The sequence below is a fragment of the Epinephelus fuscoguttatus genome, linkage group LG24 (assembly GCF_011397635.1).
Source record: "Epinephelus fuscoguttatus linkage group LG24, E.fuscoguttatus.final_Chr_v1".
Classification (NCBI taxonomy): Eukaryota; Metazoa; Chordata; class Actinopteri; order Perciformes; family Serranidae; genus Epinephelus; species Epinephelus fuscoguttatus.
The window spans coordinates 21,987,938-22,013,329 of record NC_064775.1 but is presented as its reverse complement, the minus strand read 5'-3'; the positions used below and the strand labels follow the sequence as shown (position 1 = coordinate 22,013,329).

Genomic DNA, 25,392 nt, shown 5'->3' with positions numbered 1-25,392 from the left:
TAAATAACTTGTGTTGCTTCTGGGGTTTGGGTATATGTGTAGAGCCATACATCAGAACCTGGGACAGAGTTGGACTCACCAGGCTCTGTGTCCCCGTTTGATGACAAACAGGATGTGGATGACAGCCTTGAGGTAAAATCATAATGGATTCAAAAAGCTTTGTAATGTAAGGAAAGAAACTCGTAAAATTTAATTGGCCATGGGCTAAGTGAATTTAAGTGGGTTAGGTTGAACTGTTAAAATCTGAAATGATTTCATAACTATTCATTTTAACATTAGGGGAGTACTCTGAAGTCCTTTATGACATAATATATGTGTATAAGACACACTATTTCTCCATGTGTTTTACCCCGTGAATACTTCAAAATGAGGAGGATCTGCTATGGCAAGGAGGATTGGGGGACTGTCAAATGGAGAGGATCAACCATGCAGCATCCAGTTCAACGTGATGGCAGTAGCTGTGGGGTCATTGTCACCATGGTAACATATTGTTAAACTTTAACTGCTCTATTTCTGAGAGTTCTTCCATGGCTATGTCCGAACTGTCATTGTATTGACTAGGATTAACTGATCAGGTTTTTTTTTTATTTCATTGTCTTGATTCAAAGTATTGCACAATATACACCCACAATTCAAAAAAAGATGTAGTGGTCAAAGCATACAGACTATATAATTCTAAAACAAATATATGACATGAATTTCAATTAAAGTTACACACAACTCTTTTTACCATTGATTTATACTAAAGATCATCAGTTACTAGTGTCTGAATTATCAATTTACAGTTAGATTTTATTTGATATATTTCAGATTTTTATAAAAGTAATTGAAGAGAGGGCTGGTTGCTTCAAGTTGTGTTAACTACCTCATGACAGGTATTGGTTAAAGTATTAATATTTAGGCAATTTTTATTTAAATATCAAGTAAATGTTTGACTGGCTTACAGTGCAAAAACAGTGCATCACAGATGACATATTTCATTTTGTGTGTTGGTGCAGATAGCAAGGGCAGTGATGGAAGCCTTCCCTGCGTTACCAGGTATGTCCTTTGGGACATCCAAATAGGAGATGGCTTGTGAGAGGACACTTGCACTTTCAATACTCAGTGGTTCAGGTTTGTTTTTTCCCCTATTCTTTATATTTTCACTATTCTTTAAGTAAAGGTAGTTGGTTGTTATGGAAATTATGAATGTGTATTGAAGTTATACAATCAAACACATCATAATTGCCTAAAGCATGTAAAATTGCCCCATTCAAAGCTCCCATACATATCTAAGACGAACCCATAACCACCACAGATCAATTTATATTTCAAGGCAAACACACAAATCAATCAGGCATAGGAGTCGATCTGGAGAGCAGGGGAACACTGAATTGAGCACAGGAGAAGTGGGTGTGGGAAGCAGGAGGAGAGACTGAGGCCATCTAGAATACAATAGAATAGATGTTTATTGTCATTGTTTCAAAAACAACGAAACATAGATAGCAGCTCTTATTTTGACAAATAAATATCAAATATAAACAAATATCAAATATATTGCAGAGATAAAACTCCGCAACAGTTAGCATATGGGCTCTGCTGTACTATACATGAGCAGCCGCTAATGGACGAGCAAAAGTACACAAAAAGAACACAATACAAATCAAATAATTTATGCCGATGCAATGTAATTGTCATAATAACCACCAAATCACACACAATGGATCCATCCTTAAAACTCATTCAACTTTTGTTGATGCCATGTCTGATCCATTCGGAGATCACAAGTTGTAATTTCTAGTATTTCTGGTATTTGACTGCACTGCTGCTGCCGGAAAACTGAAAAATGTATACATGTACAGTATGTGTTAATAAAATATTATTTTCTTGGCAGTGTTTGACATGGAGAACAACTGTGCAATGTGCTCCTTTTCAAAGCCCCCAGGATCTGGGCTTCCCACTACTGATGGCTGAGTGTTTCTCATTGTAGTTATAATTTGGTTTTATCATAATATTATAATGTAAGTAAATGGTATGGTATGACATCGATTGTATTAACTGTAGCATCACTGGGTCTATCAGCAACACCACATGCATATAACATGTGTATGAAATACTAATCATGAGCCAATTTATTACACCTGTACAATGTAATAGAAGTCCAACACAACATCTCTGTCATGATTTATAGTCTAAGGAAGCTCATCAAAGAAAGATTTACGCTTAATGTTTATTATCGAGCTCACAGTGGGTGGTGATGTTGTACTGGAGTGAATTATATTGAAGGTGTTCCTAATTTTCTGTCCCTCTCATGTATTCAAGTGGGGGGGGGGGGGACAAAATATTAGAAACACTTGTAATGCAGTCCTGTCCAGCAACACTGCAAACTACAACCTCAGTAAATAACATGTACTTTAATTAATAACTCTCTGACAGTGTCAATGAAAATATAACATTATCTAAAGGACAATACATGATTATGTAAAAGGTCTAAGTCACAGCACTAAATTGCTCCTCTAGTTTTTGGGAAGTGACACCGACACTTATATTTACAATCGGAACAGTCAGGATATGTGGCTTTAGTATAATCAACATACCAAAGCAGTCCATCATATGACATTCTGCTATTCTCAGCTGAAATAGGTTGTGCTTACTTTTTATGGCATGCCTTGAATCCAAGAAATGCATTGAAGCACCTCTCATAATGGAGAAGGTGTGGTGGCAGCGAGGTTATGGACCCAAAATGCAGACAGACCGAGGGAAAAGGTTTAACAGTTTTATTGTGCCAGAATGATGCAGAGAACAAAGGAGATCCGGAGTCCAGGTGCAGAGTGAGATAACCAGGTGAGAGTGCTGGGCTGTGGGCTGCTGTGAGGCACGGAGGGAGACACTGGAAAAAAAGAGGTAGGAGAACGACGGTTAAACACTCGAAGAACAAAAACACAATCAAACTTGCAAGATTACTCAAATCACTGGAGGAACAGAGGAACAGAGGAGCCGAGATACCACTGCATGCAGTCGCATGAGGCTAGAGCCGGTGGCAGTCTTAAAGCCCGTTGATTGCAGATGACTTTCAGGTGTGCACACTCAGCCTCAGTGCAGGGCGGGGAAGAGGAGAAGCCTCTGGAGACAGGTAAACACAGCAGCACACAACCCACACAGGAAATAGACTCCGGAAATGTTCAGAAAATAAAAGCCAAAAGTCCGTGCTCACCACAGAAGGGATCACTGAAAAAGATGCTTGTGTGTGTTTTCAGTTGTTGTCCTCCTCTGTGTCACACCAACATCCTGTGGCTCACTCTTAAAATATGGGAAGCAAGGATAAGCAGGTCACATGCACTGCATAACTTACCAATTAATAGTACCAAAAAGTAAAAACATTATAGTGACCATAGACTTCCAATGGCAGTGATAAAATGGACAGTTTGTCCCATAAACTTAAGTAATACTAAGAACTGTTTCTTAATTTGAAAAAAGGCCTGGTTTTTAAAATTAGACCTTATATAATTCGTTGCAATAATGAACTTAAATTGTAAAGCATAACACTGTTTCATAAAATATTGATAGTTCTAAAATGAGGGATCCTCACAGAAAGATCTACGTCAATGACAGAGGCTTAATATATTTTGATATACATCACCAGTCTTTGAGGCAGTATGCTAAAGACTATTTGCTACATGTAATAAAGTGGACATAATACACCACATAGAAATCTAAAGAGAAAATTACCATAAAGAATGATTACCTCGCCCATAACGAGAAATTATCCTCTGTTGTACATCTACTCCATTATTTCTGATAAAAAAGATCAATTACATTTTGTAATCACTTGTTTCATTTTACAGATACAGTGTGATAGCTGTGATAGATGGTTCCATGTGCAGTGCCTGGGGATGAGTAAGGACCAACTCCGAGACACCAGGGCAAGCAACTGGAATTGCCTTGTCTGCACATAGGACTTAAGATATTAAGCAGATTTGACTATATTTTTGTCTGTTGTGGTATGAGACCAATTTTAGTCAGACATAGTCTTAGAATGACAGTGTGTTTCATGTTGGAAGAAACTGTGTGATTTAAAATTTCAATAACTCGATAGATGTATATAATTAAAGGTGTTCATAGTGTTTAATTTAAAAAGACAAACTTTATAGTTTTGTATTTTTTTATTTATTTGTTTTAAAAATGTGAAAAAATGTAAATAGTATTTTGTATGTGAAATAGATCCTTCTAATTTAAGAGATGCTTGTATGTGTGTGTTTTTTGTAACATCAGAGCAACCTTAGGTAAGTTGAACATCAAAAGCCAGAAACAACAGTTGTTGTTGTTGACCCGAAAAGATGCAGAAAAATTGGTCCACGCTTTTTTTACCTCAAGGCTGGATTACTGTAACTCTCTATTATCAGGTAGCTCTAGTAAGTCCTTAAAAACTCTCCAGCTAATTCAGAATGCAGCAGCACGTGTACTAACAGGAACTAAGAAACGCAATCATATCTCTCCTGTTTTAGCTTCTCTGCACTGGCTCCCTGTAAAATCCAGAATTGAATTTAAAACCCTACTGTTAACTTATAAAGCTCTAAATGGTCAAGCTCCGTCATATCTTAGAGAGCTCACAGTGCCTTATTATCCCACCAGAACACTGCACTCTGAGAACGCAGGGTTACTCGTGGTCCCTAAAGTCTCCAAAAGTAGATCAGGAGCCAGAGCCTTTAGCTATCAGGCTCCTCTCCTGTGGAATCATCTTCCTGTTACGGTCCGGGAGGCAGACACCGTCTCCACATTTAAGACTAGACTTAAGACTTTCCTCTTTGATAAAGCCTATAGTTAGGCCGGCTCAGGCTTGTCCTGTACCAGCCCCTAGTTAGGCTGACTTAGGCCTAGTCTGCCGGAGGACCCCCCTATAATACACCGGGCCCCTTCTCTCCTTCTCTCTCTCTCTCTCTCTCTCTCTCTCTCTCTCGTATCCTATTACTGCATCTTGCTAACTCGGCCATTCTGGATGTCACTAACTGGGCTTCTTCTCCGGAGCCTTTGTGCTCCACTGTCTCTCAGATTAACTCATATCGCAGCGGTGCCTGGACAGCGTGACGTGTGTGGTTGTGCTGCTGCTGTGGTCCTGCCAGATGCCTCCTGCTGCTGCTGCCATCATTAGTCATTAGTCATACTTCTTCTGTTATTATACACATATGACTATTGTCACACATGTATACTGCCAGGTATTAATACATACTTTCAACATATTGTACCGCAGTAGCCAGAACTATAACTATAATATTATTACTTTCATTAATGTTGTTGTAAGCTACTGTCATTACCTGCATCTCTCTGTCTCATTGTGTCATGTGGATTACTGTTAATTTATTATGCTGATCTGTTCTGTACGACATCTATTGCACGTCTGTCCGTCCTGGAAGAGGGATCCCTCCTCAGTTGCTCTTCCTGAGGTTTCTACCGTTTTTTCCCCGTTAAAGGGTTTTTTGGGGAGTTTTTCCTGATCAGCTGTGAGGGTCATAAGGACAGAGGGATGTCGTATGCTGTAAAGCCCTGTGAGGCAAATTGTGATTTGTGATATTGGGCTTTATAAATAAAATTGAATTGAATTGAATTGTTTGAATTCTTTGGTACGCCACAGGTACCAGCTTGCTCTCAACTAGTCGACACTGACACTGTCTTTCCCTCATCCTGCTTGCCAGCTACACCAGCTTATCGCTTTCTTGCCACAAATCCAGCCCAATATGAAGGTGATAAACTACTACTTCAGCAGTATATGAATCATGGACTATTGATGGAAAATAAGTTTTTTATTCCACGTCAAAGTTGGGTGAAATATCCTTGATCTTGTGATCTGTTAAGGACTTTGACACAGGATTACTGAAAAACTACACAGTAAAAATACTTCATATTATGCATGCACGTAGTCTAGGGAGTACTTAGTTCAGCGGTATATGAATCATGGACTACTTATGGAAAATAAGTTTTGTATTCTACGTCAAAGTTCGGCAAAATATCCTTGAACTTGTCCTCTGCAGTCTGACCCACAGTGACTACCAGCAGCTCTTCAGAGCCGTTTCATTACGGTTACCGTAAGTGTTAGTAGATTCGTGCACTAGAAAAAAACTTGCGGCTGATTTGACCAAGCAAAAGCGAACCACGGCTGGCTTGACTGCAGTTTTCCACGGACGCTGTTGTAGCTGGTACAGTGAGCACCAGTTGGAGTAACTTTGTCGCCTCAGGAACAGTCTGTAGCAGATCCTTCTGGGCCAAAAAGCTGAGAAGCTGTCCAGGAGATCTACATTCATTCCTCACCGTTTGTGAGCTGTACAGTCCGATGAGATTAGCCTTTAGTCTAACAAAGTCAAAAAACTTTGCATATTTTGACAGGCTCTGCAGTTTGGTGTCATCAAAATGTTGTGACATCTCATTAAATTTTGTACAGTCGACCAACAGGAAAGCTAGCTTACCAAAATGATCAAACCTAGCTTTGATTTGAACACTGATGTTGTCCAGAATGTTATGGAACATTCGTTTTCTCTCATCTCTGACCGACTGATTTCTTCCACTATCGTTTAGGCCAAGTGTGCTGCATTTCTGCTCAAATCGCTCATACAGTGCGTTAAACTCCTGTCTCATGCGTTCAACAACGCCGATGGTGTTGTGGCTTCGCGCACAACAATATCCAATGTTCATGACTTTGTTTTGGAGCACGCTAAAAAGTGCATCGGTTTCACTGAAAATGCCCTCATATGCCATAATTAAAAAGCATGTTGATGCTTTTGACAGCCATCGATCATGTCCAGCGGCCATCATTTGAGTGCCATTATCCCAACTGTCAGGATTTTCAATCATGATACGGAATACAGCACGCAGATCAGGTTGGTACATGCTTGTTGTCTGCAGCAGCCGAGAATTTGAACTCCATCTTGTGAGCGCTGCTCTTGGTAAGCGCCATTTCACAACATCGTCCAGTAAGTGGGTGCGCTTTATGGATTTGCTAAAAAATGACCCTAGTCCCTCAAGTGTTTTAATAAACGTTGTACTCTCAGGCATACATTTTGCTGAATGCAACAGCACAAGGTTCAGTTTGTGTGCAGAACAGTGTGTAAACATGGCCTCGGGCACCTTCTCTTTAATTTTGGCCTGCACCCCATTAATCTCTGACGCCATCACAGCAGCTCCGTCATATGTTTGAGCTACTAGCTTTTCAACACAGCTGTAGTTACATACATACGTAGCTCCAGCAGGGGCTCGTCTATCATCACTCACGTCATCAGCTCCCAAAAACACCTCCTTCACTTCACTTTTAGCTACGTAGCGCAAAATAACAGAGATCTGTGCTTTGTTTGTGACATCCGCTGTCTCGTCTACCTCTACAGCAACAAATGGGGCAGCATTAATCTCCCTTTTAATATCATTTCTAATCACATCACTGACTGCTTTAATTAGATCGTTCTGTATTCTATTTGACAAGCCAGAAAACACAGTGGATGTCTCCAAATGTCTAGCTAACCTTTCATCTTTCTCAGCAAAAGCATGTAATAGTTCTACATAGTTGCCACGATTAGAAGAGCTTGCCCTGTCATCGTTACCACGACATGCCAACTCCTGTTTAGCTAAGAAGCAGGTTGCATTAATGAGGTCTTTCAAAATCTCCCGGTTTTCCTTCACCTTAGCGTTGTGGATGCTAATACCGAGTGTCCGCTGTTCGTTCAAAGCCAAATCGATCCTTGAGCTTCCAAAAGTTTTTAAAGCAATCTGGCTTTGAATGTGAGTGGTCGATCTCTCATGTTTGCTGAGGCTTCGTGGTAAATTTTTCATGTCACAATATCCCGTGTTCGTCCAGACATTGTCACAAGTTGAGAACAAAAGGTAGGGAAAGCAGTAAAGGCAGTTTTTCGGAGTACAGCCACACAGCCAGTCTTTTCAGGTGTACCACTCCGTTTGAAAAGAGCGAGTTATCTTCTGTCCCGTAGTTTGAAGCAAACCTTTTAGCTCCGGCGTTGGTCTTCCATTGTTAATCACTTCCCTTTTTGACTGAAAGTCCAGTTTTGAGAAATTTTTAGGCTTAGATATATAATCCTCTTCCATTTTGGCAGTCCGAAGGAGCAAAACACAAAAATACACGGCTCACAGCAGTGCACTTGACTCACCTGGCGCCTCTGCGTAGAAGGAAAGCAGCAACAAGCACCCTTTGGCTCACGTACGCCCCCTTCAGTGCGGCAGAGTACTCTCTAACTCACCCTGTGGTTTTTCACTGTGGTTTTATGTCCCATCAGCAAAACTAAATATGTCACTTACAAACATTAAACTTAAATGGTTAAAGACATTAGCCAGACTGTGGAAAATCAGGGTATATAAACGTATCTGCAAACATTACATTGGCGACATGCAGAGATACGGCAACAGGCACGCGCCAATTGCTGTATCAACCCAGTTTGTGATAAATTGTGCATTCAGAGGCTCGGCTCGGCTCGTTGCTACCGCACCTCGCGTTTCACCCCTGTATTTGAACAGGAAATATGCAAATTCAGCGATTTTGACTATAAAAATGTTCGAAATTAGTCATACATAAAGATCAGTGGACAAATATTAATATTCATTTTATGTTATCATTATTATTTTTTATACTTGTCATGATGACAGATGAGGCCCCTGACTGCACGTCCCTGCTGTGAGATGCAGCCAATCAGAGACTGAGCAAACAGAGGGCAATAAGTCAATCATGTCAAGTTGCACACAACTAGCAACCACAAGGACCTCCCACAACAAAAATGGTGGAAAATGATAGAATAATACAAAAGATACATAATAATTTAAAGACAATAATCACAAAAACCCTCTTAAGACCCTCTTAGATGGCAATAGCATTCAATAAGACTGAGAGACTGTATATATTTTACGACAGAAAAATGCATTCAATAGTGAAGGTCAATATATGTTTCTCTGTAGGAAAACAAACAACACAAAAAATATCCATACACAATGATAGAGAACACATCCATACACAATAAAAAATTAGTTATAGAAAAATATCATAGAAAATGCTATAGAGAAATTCTGTACATAAAAATCTGGAGAGGAGCACAGAAAATCCATCTAAGCCCTCAATACCTGACAACAGAAACATAATAATTAGTGGATTAAAACACAAATCCTTAATAATATGAGAATATCTTTCTATCACAAAAAACACCTCACAGCATCACATTCAGTGAGAATTCATCATTAAGTCCTTTGGGAGATCATGTATGTAAGGTAAAGATCCAGTAAGCTTCACGTCTCTTCAAAATAAGGTCATGGTCACCACCATGAGATGGTAACTTGTTCAATACCATAAAATCGCAGTGCAGAGGTGTCATGTTTGGCCTCATTAAAGTGTAAGGCAACAGGTGAATCCTGGTCATGTCTGCGAGTGGCACTCTTGTGTTCACTGATTGTTACTTTAAGTTTTCTAGTGGTTTTGCCCACATAACATAAACCACAGGGACATTTTAACAAATAGACAACATGAGCGGAGGCGCAGGTGATCACACTTGTTATAGGAAAACACCTGCCTGTGTGTGGATGACAAAAATGTGTAACTTTAGAAGTGTTACTGCACTGTGCACAATGACCGCAGCGGTAATTCCCACTGGGGAGAGGGCTCAAAAATGACTGGGTAGGCTGAGGAGATCTATCATGCATGAAATTTGTATGCACCAAACAATCTCTCAGATTATGATCCCGTTTGAAAACAAAAAGAGGGGGATCTTTAAAAAGAGGAGACAATTCTGGATCAGAGTTTATGGTGTGCCAATGTTTTTTGAAAACTGATTTAATCATGTATGAACTCAGGGAGTAAGTACATAATACTTTGGCCTTGACATGCTTCAGATAAGCCTACCTCTACGTGTCCCCTTGAAAGTCTGAAATGACTTTTGAAGTCTGCCACACTGTACAAGGGTACAACCTCCTCGACAAAATGTGGCACTTTGGGAACAAATCTAGGAGAAACATAATGCATATTATTCTAAACAGAGCTCAAAAGAACTCATTGGGCTTGCAGATAGCAGTTATTAAATGAATATCATTGCTGACCAAAGCAAACCATGTAGGCCTGTCTCCGCAATGGCACCGTTACATGATATAATAAAGATACAACCTTGTTTTCAACTTTGGACAATAAAGTTGCCAGATTATTTGAATTTTTATTAAGTGTTTTAATTTGCCTAAAAAGTAGGAGGATTTCTAAACCCATTAGCTGATAACTTGACAAAATGTGGTTCTCAACACGTGCCGACTATTAAAAAAAATGCAAAGCACTAGACTAAATGAACTGTAACTGTAAGTGGCCATAAACTCCGGTTTGTTTTAAATATTATGAAAGAACAAATCACCTTCTCTGTCCAAGTTGATCTTCGTGGGAAAGTACCTCTTCTGCTTCAGTCTCATCCGCTATGATGAACGCGTAAGCGATATCTTCAGCCATACTGAAAAGTATCCGATCGTTGCCTGAAGACTACAAGTAGCCTACAGATCTGTTCAACAGGATGTACGTATTTCTGTAACTTCCTGTATACACTCTCGAGGCTGCTGGAAACTGTCTGACTTGATTGCAGCCTTTTGTCACCGCCCCCTGCTGCGGCTGCCTGCTCTCGTCTACTTTCAAGGTGAGGCATCTCGAACGAACCTACTGTCTCTGGCTGTTGTGCAAAGGAGATGCTGTGCCCCTTGAGAGTGCACTCTGCAAACTGAAGACATTGTGCTATTGTATAAATGTAAACCATCTAAGGTTTTGTACAATTGTATAGTTTGACGGACATGGTCTCTGAATTGTCAGACAAACTAAAAGACATGCAATAACATTAAAAGTGTACAACTCATAGTGATGTTCAGAAAAATAAATAGTGGTATTTTAACAAAAAATGTATGTGCCGACCTTCAATGCAAACACTCCACATGATGTTGTGTCTTGTTGCTGAGGGTGAGGGAGAGTAGTGCAGCGCCATTTCCGGATATTGAGCCCCCTACGTTTCATGAAGGCTCTAAATAATAGATATGAAGTACTTCAGGTTATGTAAATGATTAAGAATAATTTTAAAAACTTGTGTAAATTTACTTTGTCATTACTTGACAACGCTTCATTTTTGTTGCACTTTCCCCAAGAGGGTCAAGGGACAGGCAGGTCTTCTCTGATGGTTCCATAACCTATTTGTCAATAAGGGAAAAAGCCTGCATGTTAATCTCAGGCACACTCATTAATCAAGGTCACATTCATGTGGTTTTTATCCTTTTTCTCTTTACGTTAGCAACATTTGCTAACACACTGAGGCATAGAAAGGCTAGAGTTACAAATTAAATGCCAAATAGACAATTTAGAATAACCATCACCATATTTAACTCACCACCAACATCCAGTGACCGCCTTGGTTTACAATCCCATTTGTGTATTTGTACGTCATTGGATCAAGCTAAAATAAACAAAAAGACACCACTAAGTGAATGACAGGGCTGTTTTAAATAATCTGTAACATTATAATCTTGAAAGAGCAACAAAAGCAACACCACAGAGAGTGAAAGGAGATATGGGAATACATTCACATGGAAAAGTGATCTGTAAGTTATGGAACATAGTCCAAGATTCAAAACCTACATACAGTCACACAAATTGTAAAGTCTTTGCCAGGTTTACAACAATACTGACATTTATTCATTCGATTTGTCCATGAGTTACAACTCACTGATAGGAAAAAATACTGAGTACACCTACTTTATGCAGTGTGTCTTTACCCTTCCATATGTCGGTAAGGGCAAAGGTGTTGATAACAATAGCCTTATCTTTGGATTGCTCATTGTGTTGTCTCACCAGCAGCTCCAAGTAAGCACTGATTATCTGCGATGACATGACGTACCAGAATATGACCAGGTTTTAGGATGCAATATCCACCACCCTGCACACAGTACTTACCCACCTGGAACAGAGAAAGACCTACGCCTGGATCCTCCACAATCATCCCTCAGAGACTGATGGAGAAACTTCTCCTTCTAGGCCTAAGCCACACCATCTGTCACTGGATTCTGGATTTCCTGACTGAGAGGCCCCAGTCAGTGCGTGTTGGGAGAAACACCTCCAGCTCCATCACACTGAGCACTGGGTCAGGATGTGTGCTCAGTCCTTTGCTGTTCACACTATTGACACACAACTGTGCGCCCAGGCACACAGACAATCTGATCGTGAAGTTTGCCAATGACACAACAGTTGTGGGTCTCATCAGTAAGAATGATGAAGCCAGGTACAGGGAGGAGGTTGAGCTGTTGGAATGCTGGTGCAACCACAACAACTTGGTGCTAAATGTGGACAAAACCAAGGAGATGATAATCGACTTCAGAAGGTCACGACCTGAGCACACATCTCTCTGCATCAGCAACCAGGCAGTAGAGGGTGGAAAACATCAAGTTCCTGGGAGACCAGATTACCAGCGAGCTTTCTTGGTCTGAAAACACCAGCTCACTGGCATAAAGAGACCAAAAGAGACTCTATTTTCTGAGGAAACTCAAACAGGCCTCACTCACCACCAACATCCTCACCTCATTTTACAGAGGTGCAGTAGAGAGCGTGCTGAACTATGGCATCTCCACATGGTTTTCAGGCTGCAGTGAGGCGGACAAAAAAGCCCAGCAGAGGGTGGTAAGATCTGCAGAGAGGGTGATTGGAGCCTAACTCCCCTCAGCACAGGAGATATTCTTGAAGCACTGCAGGAACAGGGCCCTCAACATTGTTAGAGACTCCTCCCACCCTCTAAACACCCTCTTCCAGCTGCTGCCCTCCCTGAAACGCGACTGCAGCATAAAGTGCTCCACCAGCAGGCTGCTGAACAGCTTCCTGCCCAGGCTGTCCGGCTGCTGAACTCCCCTGTGTCCTAATTGAACTGCTGAACTATGGCTGAACATGATTGCACACCAATTCACACTTAATATTACATATTTATTCTGTCTTATTTATTGATTGTGTATTTATTCAAATAGTTTTTTACCTCTACCCAGACATCACTGATTTTATTCAGATTTTATCCAGTTTTATCTCTACTCAGACCCTGCTGATTTGATCTAGTGTGTTGAAGTGAGTTGCTGTATGTATGTACTGTATGTATGATCCTGGAGAAACGCCCTTTTCTTTTCTGTACTCTGGTACAAGCAAAATGACAATAAAGATTGATTTGGTTTGATTTGATTGATTGGTTTTTGTAATTAAGATAAAACAACTGCCTTTGTGAAAATTCACATCTTATTTGATCAAGTATACAGAAGTATACAGTAAAACATTTCTTGTGCATTTAGATTCTTCCCACCTTTACTGTCCTGTAGGCTTCGTCATTTTCTTACTTCAAACTTACATTTATTAGTGGCAGCTGATGCAGACGAGGATGAGGAGGCAGAGGTCGCAGCAGTGGTGGAGACTGGCGCAGAGGTCGCAGCAGTGGTGGAGACCGGCGCAGAGGTCGCAGCAGTGGTGGAGACCGGCGCAGAGGTCGCAGCAGTAGTGGAGACCGGTGCAGAGGTCGCAGCAGTGGTGGGAATTGGCACAGAGGTCACAGCAGTGGTGGAGACTGGTGCAGAGGTCGCAGCAGTGGTGGGAATTAGCACAGAGGTTGCAACAGGGGTGGAGACCGGTGCAGAGGTTGCAGCAGTGGTGGGAATTAGCACAGAGGTTGCAACAGGGGTGGAGACCGGCGCAGAGGTCGCAGCAGTAGTAGAGACCGGCGCAGAGGTCGCAGCAGTGGTGGAGACCGGCGCAGAGGTCGCAGCAGTGGTGGAGACCGGCGCAGAGGTCGCAGCAGTAGTAGAGACCGGCGCAGAGGTCGCAGCAGTGGTGGGAATTGGCACAGAGGTCGCAGCAGTGGTGGGAATTGGCACAGAGGTCGCAGCAGGGGTGGAGACCGGTGCAGAGGTCGCAGCAGTGGTGGAGACTGGTGCAGAGGTCGCAGCAGTGGTGGAGACCGGTGCAGAGGTCGCAGCAGTGGTGGGAATTGGCACAGAGGTCGCAGCAGTGGTGGAGACCGGTGCAGAGGTCGCAGCAGTGGTGGGAATTGGCACAGAGGTCGCAGCAGGGGTGGAGACCGGTGCAGAGGTCGCAGCAGTGGTGGAGACTGGCGCAGAGGTCGCAGCAGTGGTGGAGACCGGTGCAGAGGTCGCAGCAGTGGTGGGAATTGGCACAGAGGTCGCAGCAGGGGTGGAGACCGGCGCAGAGGTCGCAGCAGTGGTGGAGACCGGCGCAGAGGTCGCAGCAGTGGTGGAGACCGGCGCAGAGGTCGCAGCAGTAGTGGAGACCGGTGCAGAGGTCGCAGCAGTGGTGGGAATTGGCACAGAGGTCACAGCAGTGGTGGAGACCGGCGCAGAGGTCGCAGCAGTGGTGGAGACTGGTGCAGAGGTCGCAGCAGTGGTGGAGACCGGCGCAGAGGTCGCAGCAGTGGTGGGAATTGGCACAGAGGTTGCAACAGGGGTGGAGACTGGTGCAGAGATCGCAGCAGTGGTGGGAATTGGCACAGAGGTTGCAACAGGGGTGGAGACCGGTGCAGAGGTTGCAGCAGTGGTGGGAATTAGCACAGAGGTTGCAACAGTGGTGGAGACCGGCGCAGAGGTCGCAGCAGTGGTGGAGACTGGTGCAGAGGTCGCAGCAGTGGTGGAGACTGGTGCAGAGGTCGCAGCAGTGGTGGGAATTGGCACAGAGGTCGCAGCAGGGGTGGAGACCGGTGCAGAGGTCGCAGCAGTGGTGGAGACCGGTGCAGAGGTCGCAGCAGTGGTGGGAATTGGCACAGAGGTCACAGCAGGGGTGGAGACCGGCGCAGAGGTCGCAGCAGTGGTGGAGACCGGCGCAGAGGTCGCAGCAGTGGTGGAGACCGGCGCAGAGGTCGCAGCAGTGGTGGAGACCGGCGCAGAGGTCGCAGCAGTAGTGGGAATTGGCACAGAGGTCGCAGCTGTGGTGGAGACCTGTGCAGAGGTCGCAGCAGTGGTGGAGACCGGCGCAGAGGTCGCAGCAGTAGTAGAGACCGGTGCAGAGGTCGCAGCAGTGGTGGGAATTGGCACAGAGGTCACAGCAGTGGTGGAGACTGGTGCAGAGGTCGCAGCAGTGGTGGAGACCGGCGCAGAGGTCGCAGCAGTGGTGGGAATTGGCACAGAGGTTGCAACAGGGGTGGAGACCGGTGCAGAGGTCGCAGCAGTGGTGGGAATTAGCACAGAGGTTGCAACAGGGGTGGAGACCGGCGCAGAGGTCGCAGCAGTAGTAGAGACCGGTGCAGAGGTCGCAGCAGTGGTGGAGACCGGTGCAGAGGTCGCAGCAGTAGTAGAGACCGGCGCAGAGGTCGCAGCAGTGGTGGGAATTAGCACAGAGGTTGCAACAGGGGTGGAGACCGGCACAGAGGTCGCAGCTGTGGTGGAGACCGGTGCAGAGGTCGCAGCAGTGGTGGAGACCGGCACAGAGGTTGCAGCTGATGCAGATGAGGATGTGGAGGCAGAAGTGGTAGACACTGGTGCAGAGGTGGCACCAGGGATGGACATGGATGCAGAGTTGGCTGCAGGGGTGGAATTTTTCACTGTGGTGTAAGCTGAGGAAACGGAGGAGTTGAGTATTTTGTGTGGGATTGGTGGCTTTTGCTCCACATGTTTTTTGAGGTGGTCACTGTTGATTTTGGGGAAAACACGTCCTTCCTCATTCTGCAGATCAGCACTCTTGTCCTGTCGTGATGTAATCGTGAAAGGCCCCAAGTAGTCAGGCTCTAGCTTTCCTCCTTTTCGCTGCTGGCTTCTCACATTAAGCCTCCACACTTTGTCACCCACTTTTAGATCGGAAGGGCTTAATTTGCTCTTCCTGTTCTTTTGGTTTCCCTTGGAAATGTTATCCCAAGCAGCCTGCAGAGCATCACTGAGTTGAAGGACATCATCGGTAGGGCTGTCATTCTCCACAATAGCTTCCAACCTTTTCAAACAAAAGAGTTTTATAAACATTACACCATACTACAAATTCTGAAACATCTATAAGTTAAAGCCACTGTAACAGCAGAAGATAGCATAAACTCCTCAGGGACCTGGGACGGGTGGCGGGCTTCCCTGCCAAACATCAGATAAAATGGAGAGAATTTGGTGGTTTCTCAGTTTCTCAGTACTCTGAAATGCGATAGGAAAAGGAATTGTAATTTTACAAGTGCTTAAAAATATTAACAAAACTATTGCAATGAGGGTGTCTGTACATGTATGTATTTCTTGAATGTCACTTTGTGATGACCGTCAAATGATTGTTAACAAAATACTCACAGATTAATATGAGGAGATGTGTCAATAGATAGAAAAACATTGAATGCAAGTCCTATACAAAAAATACACCAAATATGCAACTGCATTTTACTCACCTCTGTATGGTGCCGTTCATTTTTTCAACCAGACCATTTGTCTGGGGATGATAAGGGGCACACAGACTTCTCTTTATCCCAAGGATTTTGCAGGTGTTGGTGTTAATCTGTAACTGTGAAAGAGATAGTCAAGAAATTGAATACATTGAATTTTCATTTCAGTCTGCTTCACAAAATATAGCTTTTGGCTACATAATGAGTAATTTCATCGTACCGCATTCACAAATTCCTTCCCCTGGTCAGTGAGGATCTTTGGAGCCGCAAACTGGTAGAAGAAATTGAGGATGCAGTCAGCCACCTCTTCAGCCCTTTTGCTCTTTAGTGGATAGGCTTGTGGCCATTTGGTCAGATAGTCAATCATGACACAAATGTAGCTGTTTCTCTCTTTCATTTTTGTCAGTTTCCCTATCAAATCCATGCCTATGAGCGTGAAAGGGTGAGTAACCTAGAAGACAAATAGTTTTTACTTTACTATCGGCAGAAAAGAGTAAGAAGGAATTTAATTAGAGGTATGTCATGATTTTCACTGTCAGATATTACAGACAAGGCAGGTGTAGCAAAAATACTTTTACAGAAATTAATTAATACATAGATGAGGGAACATCTGCTGGGACAAGTAAGAAAGACATAGAGGTACAAGCAAGCAAGAGGGACAACACAGAGAAAAAACCAATACAGGCACAAGTTGAATAAATTCAATATATAATATGGATGTTTTACGATGATTGGAGTGTATGATTTCTCCTCCTTGATTTGAACAATGAGAGAGTTTCTTGTCTTTACAATTTGTGTAAACTGTGAGCACTATTAAAGGCAGATTATTATTATGTTATTATTATAGATTGAAAATGAAAGAACATGTACATTAGGCACAGAGACAACAGATGGAAATTAGCCTTGGCTATAATCTGGTGTGTTTACCTTCCTATACAAAGTACTGAAATGTTCATTAACATGCACTGTCCATCCCAAATAAATAAATACATTCAATTAAAATATTGACAGAATTGAAGTACATTTATTTAAGATACAATTAAGGGCTTCATGGGCCACCTTAGATACTTACCCATGTGTCAATATCTTCTGACATGCCAGGCCAGTAAAAGCGTTTGCTGATGGCATCACACGTTTTCTTTTGGCCACAGTGCGCTCCAGTGCTGCTTGCATGGAAATCTTTAAAGATTTCTGCAGCCTTCTCTGACCCACACACCACCTCAAAATAGTTTTCCATCTTTGGGGAAAAACAGGCTATATTAGTACAGATTATTAAATAAAAGCATCAGCAGAGAAACACAACAAAGACATGGCCTCTAACCAATGCGCAAACAGTGCAAACGCCTTTTAATGCACAACATGGGTCCAAAAAGATCTGCATTCATTTCATGCATGGTGGAGTGTTTCTTTGCTATAACTTTTGAAATCTATGTATTTCATCACTTAATATTCCAAATATTAATTAAATGTCTTGTTTTTTGATTACCACAAACCATTATTTTCATTATTCATGTCTTACTTTATGAACAAAAATAGTTTTTGTCTTACTACATCAAGTTTACACATATTGCACACGTTTATAGCCTACACAAGGTTTCTTTTTCTTCCAAAAAGAAAGGTAAACTGAAAACAAGGATTTGTTATGATTAAAAACAAGTTAATTGAGGAATTCCTGAAATACCGAATGATGAAATTAATTTATTCCAAAGGGGTTATGAAACTGCTATTTCATGTTGTCTGCAAAAGAGAAAGACCTGCTAGGTCACAAAAGGTCACACACATTTACTGCTTTTCATTTTAGCCCATCATTATTTTTTTCTGGAAATATTTGTGTTTTTAATAGTATTTACAAATTTACTTGATTGTCTGGTTGTCTTGGCTAGGCCTACTAACAATAAGACTGATGGTCTAATATTGCCAAAGCAATGACTAGGCTAATGGAGGAGAAGTGAAGTGCACTATGCGTGCGTCTTAATGCATGTCTTAACGTAGTTTTACCTTGCACATCAAAAGTGTTGGCCTTTCAACGAAAATTTGTTTTGTCATTTCTGGAATATCCACCTGGATATGTCGCATTTGTTTTATAATCAAGAATCTCGCTGTAAATGCGTGGGTCCATGATGAATAACTTCGGATCAATGGTGTATTGATTACGACCAGTTGGCCTATGACCCGCTATGACCACATGACCTCAAAACTTTCTGAGTGCATTTCCTTATCCTCATCTCTTCCTATCAGTACTGGACAGCTGTTTTTATCTATTGTTTTAAAATTATTTTCTAGGTGATCGACAAATGATGGGCAACAGTTTAAGTAAAATAAATATGAAAAATAGAAAAAAAGAGAAAACAATTGGATGAGTATTGAAATATGAAACTTTATTTATACTACAACAACAACAACAATAATAATTACAGTGGCAAGGGAAAACACCTACCCTCATCTCATAATTGTGTATTCAGAGAGAAGTTGTAGCTATGACAGATGGACAGACGTGACTACTAGACTATGAAAACAACAGGTTTTGACACCTGTGCTGATGGTATAACAGAAAGGTGGACAGAATGCACGGATGGTTGCTCTCAAAGAATGTTAGACCTGCTTTAAAATATAATTATACATATTCCATAGCCTAAATACTGTGGGGAGACCTTCACCTACAGAGCCTAAACAGACCAACACTGCCCCCTAGCAAACCTAATAAGTATTGATGCGCGCTCCCGAAGGTGGCAGTCAATTTTCGGCACAACACCTGCCACAGCCAGTCAGTGTCACAGCAGGCAGCAACAGTGTACATGGAGCGACAGCGGCCCCAGCACTCTCTAACCCCGGGCCCTATCTAACTACAGGAGGCAGCAGATCTCCCCTCCTAATGCCGGAACAGCTAACCCCACTTGCTACCTGTCTTCACCGCCGGCAGTTCTAAATCGCTGCTCCTGACAGAGTGCTCCAACACGAACTGCAGCATGTCAGTGTCTTTTGTTTTCTCCTCTTCTCTCGTGCTCACCAATCAGTCACACCTGAACCAGTTTGAGTCATTAGGGAGTCCCGGCTGCTGACATCACTAGCCAGTGCGTCCACAGCTCATTCTCACCACAATGCAAATTTAAAATAACTGCTATAAGCAGCTATTTAATAAAAACTGCAAACAAAGCAGCTATTCTAAGAAACCCCTGCAATAAAATCAGCTATTTTAAGAGAAACCCTGCTATAAAAGCAGCTATTTTAACTACTTATGTTTGAACTATGTGCTCTAAAAAAGAAAAGATGGTCCGTACTTGGACTATACAGAATGCCTTGCAGTCAGTCCCCTCTTTGTTAGCACGAAATGATACGTGTCCCCTGTTAGATGGTACAGAGTGACGTTCACATTCCTGCATCCTGGATGTATGCTTGAGGTCAACAAAAGACATTATAACTGTCAGTAGATATGTGGCAAAGTTTGACAGAAAAGAAGAGACTTAATGTTTGGACATGTTTTTCTCTTTTGTAAATGTTCCCTGGTCTGTCTCTGCAGAGGAAAGTACATTTGTCAGAGAGCCTTTAGTTGGTCTTCCACTATTTGCAAATAGAAAGCAGAGAAATGTACAAAGAAATTTTCAGTCCTCAGAAAAATACTTGTAATAATTCTTTCATGCATATTTTCCTGATGGCTGCAATCTATCACATAAGTTAAACTGATGGAACATATCTGATGTCTGTCTAATTGTGCAGCATTACAACAGTGAAATAGAGTTTGCATTAAATGTAAAGGACACTACAAATGTTGCATTCATTTCTCAATGACTAAAGATGAAACAAACAGCCCACTTAATAGGTCCTTTAAACCTTTAAAAATCTTTTTTTTTTTTTTTTACTGGTTCTGGGATAGAATTCAACAAACAATCACTAGAATGCCAGTTTGTTGAGGAATACTTTCTGACAACAATTAAGGGAGCTCCAGATCAATAGATTTTCTTTTCTACTATTTTTTTCTATTCTTTGTGAATTAATGTAATTTACTGCCTCAGCATAAAAAAAACAGCAACCCAAACAAACAACACACTTATTCTTTTCTCCTGTCTCACTTCTCTTTTTTCCTTCAGGGCGTGACTCAGAGCATGAGTTTTTATTTTTTTCATCCCAAATATACAGCTCATCTGGGGTGTTTTTAGCCACAAGTGTGGAGTAAGCCACTGTAATTACAATGTACGTTAATCTGGGTAAACGATGCATCAGAACTCATCAGACATGATGAGCTTTAAGCTATTGTTGTGGAGTGGGCAGTCATTTTGAGTCGTGTTGAGCCAAGGTGACTCTGTCTTTGCACATGATAATCACCTGTAGCCTCTCTCAGAAGCAGCACAACAAGAAGCACACCTATAACGAGGGCTTCATGTGTAGAATTTTGTTTTGACCTTTGTGCTGTAAAAGAGAAAAGATGGTCCTCACTTGGATTGTACGGAATGATTTGCAGTAAGTCCCCTCTTTGTTAGCATAAAACGACACATGTCCCCTGTTAGATGGATTTTTCTGACATTTGGTCAGAAAAAGACATACTTGTTTGCAGCTGTGTGTCAGTGTTTGATCTTTTCAGTTTTGTGAAAGAGCATATATGCCAATAACATGAACATCTCATATCCATTAATCTGTGCGTCCTATATTTGGTAAATCTAAAATGTGATGTTGTTAAACTTGCCTTTTAAAAAATTACGCGTTTCTTTTCTTATATATTTGAATGTGAGTTATGTAATTCTCAGTCTCAGCATAAAAAAACAGCAACCCCAACAAACAATAATATACTTATTATTTTCTTGGTGTAAAACTAGATAAAAATACTAGATTTTACGGAGACGAGCTGGCGGAGAGTCACAGACGCCACGCAAGTGAACTCATAGGTCGCTAAATAAGTCATGTGATAGTGATCATAAGGCTATGTTTGCTCCAAGTATGTTGAAGTTATTCGCCTGAGGCTCATGGCCCACCGTGCCTGATGTTCTTGTAAGCTCCACACACTTAAGCCTTCAAATAAGAAAACATTTCCAAACATTTTAACTTTTCACTGTGGAGGTGGAAAATGAAATGAAACATGAACTAAATAAATTCATATTAAACACTTTGCTACAAAAATACTTAACTATAAGCTTATAATCTTTATTTTTCCTGTAAAGTTTAAAAACTGTAACATGAAAAGGGTGCTATTCCACCGGGTTTCTATTTCAATTTGTAATTTGTGTTTGGGCCTGCCCATTGAGTCTTGCATATGGCTTAAACGCTCTATTGCTGTGGTGCTGCTACGTTAGTATGTCATGATCTTTCTTGATTTTGCCCGTATGTTGGAAAGGATGGGGACCTGGTCAAATGACTTTCACACTATTAAATTCAGAGAGTGGGCAACACAGATGCTGTGCCTGAACTGCAGTGCCCTTGCACAGGCTATCATGTTTGATGCAACATCTGTGACCAAGCACCTCACCTTACCCCTGATCCCCCACTCTTCCATTATGTTATTCTCCACCACAGCCAAGCTGTCAGCTGTGTGGCTGTGGGGAAATGTTCCACACCTAGCAAAATCGTGTTTAGGGTGTCTTCCTCTGAGATGAAGTGGCATGCTACGCAAAGGTATGCCTCCATGTTCATAGACGTCCACATGTCTGCTGTCAGACTCACAGCTGCAGCCTTCTGAATCTCTCCCTTTGCCTTCTCCTTTGCGGTTTTATACTTACCCTCCACCATAGCATATATATAATATATTACTATAATACTAAATTACTTTAATGGTAACACCAACACTAGCATCATAGATTTTTAACACAAACCTGTCTCGTTGGGAGGGTGTAAGCTGGATCAAGGACATGGATGAGGTTCCTGAATCCCTCATCTTCCACCACTGTGAAAGGTTGTGAATCTTTCACTATCATATTGACCAGAGCTTCATCCACATCATGTTTCCTGCTACCTACACAGAAGCAACATTATGTCAGCATAGTAAAGGCTGTTGTGTTTCAGCCACAATGAGGGGTAGTGCGTTTAAAGAGGGGTATATATACAGTACAGTGTCCAAAAGTTTGGACACACCTTCTCATTCAATGCGTTTTCTTTATTTTCATGACTATTTACATTGTAGATTCTCACTGAAGGCATCAAAACTATGAATGAACACATGTGGAGTTATGTACTTAACAAAAAAAGGTGAAATAACTGAAAACATGTTTTATATTCTAGTTTCTTCAAAATAGCCACCCTTTGCTCTGATTACTGCTTTGCACACTCTTGGCATTCTCTCCATGAGCTTCAAGAGGTAGTCACCTGAAATGGTTTTCCAACAGTCTTGAAGGAGTTCCCAGAGGTGTTTAGCACTTGTTGGCCCCTTTGCCTTCACTCTGCGGTCCAGCTCACCCCAAACCATCTCGATTGGGTTCAGGTCCGGTGACTGTGGAGGCCAGGTCATCTGCCGCAGCACTCCATCACTCTCCTTCTTGGTCAAATAGCCCTTACACAGCCTGGAGGTGTGTTTGGGGTCATTGTCCTGTTGAAAAATAAATGATCGTCCAACTAAACACAAACCGGATGGGATGGCATGTCGCTGCAGGATGCTGTGGTAGCCATGCTGGTTCAGTGTGCCTTCAATTTTGAATAAATCCCCAACAGTGTCACCAGCAAAACACCCCCACACCATCACACCTCCTCCTCCATGCTTCACAGTGGGAACCAGGCATGTGGAATCCATCCGTTCACCTTTTCTGCGTCTCACAAAGACACGGCGGTTGGAACAAAAGATCTCAAATTTGGACTCATCAGACCAAAGCACAGATTTCCACTGGTCTAATGTCCATTCCTTGTGTTTCTTGGCCCAAACAAATCTCTTCTGCTTGTTGCCTCTCCTTAGCAGTGGTTTCCTAGCAGCTATTTGACCATGAAGGCCTGATTCGCGCAGTCTCCTCTTAACAGTTGTTCTAGAGATGGGTCTGCTGCTAGAACTCTGTGTGGCATTCATCTGGTCTCTGATCTGAGCTGCTGTTAACTTGCGATTTCTGAGGCTGGTGACTCGGATGAACTTATCCTCAGAAGCAGAGGTGACTCTTGGTCTTCCTTTCCTGGGTCGGTCCTCATGTGTGCCAGTTTCGTTGTAGCGCTTGATGGTTTTTGCGACTCCACTTGGGGACACATTTAAAGTTTTGCAATTTTCCGGACTGACTGACCTTCATTTCTTAAAGTAATGATGGCCACTCGTTTTTCTTTAGTTAGATGATTGGTTCTTGCCATAATATGAATTTTAACAGTTGTCCAATAGGGCTGTCGGCTGTGTATTAACCTGACTTCTGCACAACACAACTGATGGTCCCAACCCCATTGATAAAGCAAGAAATTCCACTAATTAACCCTGATAAGGCACACCTGTGAAGTGGAAACCATTTCAGGTGACTACCTCTTGAAGCTCATGGAGAGAATGCCAAGAGTGTGCAAAGCAGTAATCAGAGCAAAGGGTGGCTATTTTGAAGAAACTAGAATATAAAACATGTTTTCAGTTATTTCACCTTTTTTTGTTAAGTACATAACTCCACATGTGTTCATTCATAGTTTTGATGCCTTCAGTGAGAATCTACAATGTAAATAGTCATGAAAATAAAGAAAACGCATTGAATGAGAAGGTGTGTCCAAACTTTTGGCCTGTACTGTATGTGTATATGTGGCAACTGTCTCCAGAGGAGGAGAGATTTTTAAAAAAAAAAAAAAAAAAAAAAATGTTAAGGTGATGAGCATAAAATAAATTGGCACCAAATTCGTGACTCAGCCACAACATCCAACAGGAAACAGAAACCCTGCAAAAGTTCAAGACTGCCATTTTTGACTTTTCTTGTTTCTGTTTTATGGTGCTGTCTAATGGGAAGACATATTCAGATTACAGCTGTGCGCCATCACCTCCTCCATAATTAGCAGGCAAACACTCAAATAAAGACTTAATAACTGGATGCAATTTTTCCCAAGTCAAACCACAGATTGATTCAACTATTTAGCCCCTGGGCCCTTTCATCAAGTCAAATAAGAATGTATTTGTCATACACACAATCAGTACAGCTTGCAGGGAAATTCTCTTTCTACTAGCTATTCAGAAAGAGACAGAGAAATTATAAAAGAATAAAAAAACATGGAATAAAACAGGATCAGTATCAGGATAAACTTTATTGTCCCCTGTGGGAAATTTGTTGCAGACAGTATTGCTACATACAGCTGCGAACACAGTTAAAACACCAACAGATAATTCACACAGTAATACAACAGAGGACGGCCTACATTCACAGTGTTTTGTTATAGGGCTACACAGTATTGCACTTTTCCCAGGGTATTGCACCTATTTACTGCGGAGCAGCAAGTACCTTAGCACCCAAAAGAGGTCAACAAGGTAAGTGCTAAAGTGCAAAGAAGATAAAACAAAAAAGATCCTGACAGCAAATAAATAGCATCCTTAAGACAATTAGTTTAAAAATAGACAATATAATAGATAAATAAAAGCAGAGTAACCCGATTAAAAACTAAATAAAATCAAGATAAGAACAAATAAAATAAAAAGATACTAACCAAACTGCATTGCCTAAAATCACCAGTGATCTCCTCCTGGCAGCTGATTCTGGTCTATTATCCATCCTCATTCTGCTTGATCTGAGTGCGGCCTTTGACACCATCTCACACACCATCCATCGTCCTGGACAGACTTCATGCTATTGGCATCACACATACACCCCTTGACTGGTTTAAATCTTACCTCTCTGGCTGCACTCAGTTCATTCAGCTGAAATCATTTACCTTGCACCCCCTCCCAGTCTCCACAGGTGTGTCCCAGGGCTCTGTCCTGGGGCCCCTGCTATTCATCATCTACTTAATCCCCCTTGGTCACATTTTCCATAAAAAACACATTAATTTCCATTGCTACGCGGATGACACCCAGCTCTACATCTCCTCCAAACCTGATTCCACCCTCCCTCCCTCCCTCATTCCTTACTGACTGCCTTCATGAAATAAAGTCCTGGTTCATGTGCAATTTCCTCAAATTAAAAAGTGATAA

The 25,392-nt window shown here is 42.0% G+C and overlaps 1 long non-coding RNA gene across 1 annotated transcript; it reads left to right on the top strand.

Moving 5' to 3' along the window:
- Positions 1 to 375: 375 nt before the first annotated feature.
- Positions 376 to 3,884, top strand: LOC125885033 (uncharacterized). Its single transcript, XR_007448784.1, has 3 exons — positions 376 to 480; positions 999 to 1,113; positions 3,825 to 3,884. It is a non-coding gene; the product is annotated as an uncharacterized LOC125885033 (long non-coding RNA).
- Positions 3,885 to 25,392: the final 21,508 nt, after the last annotated feature.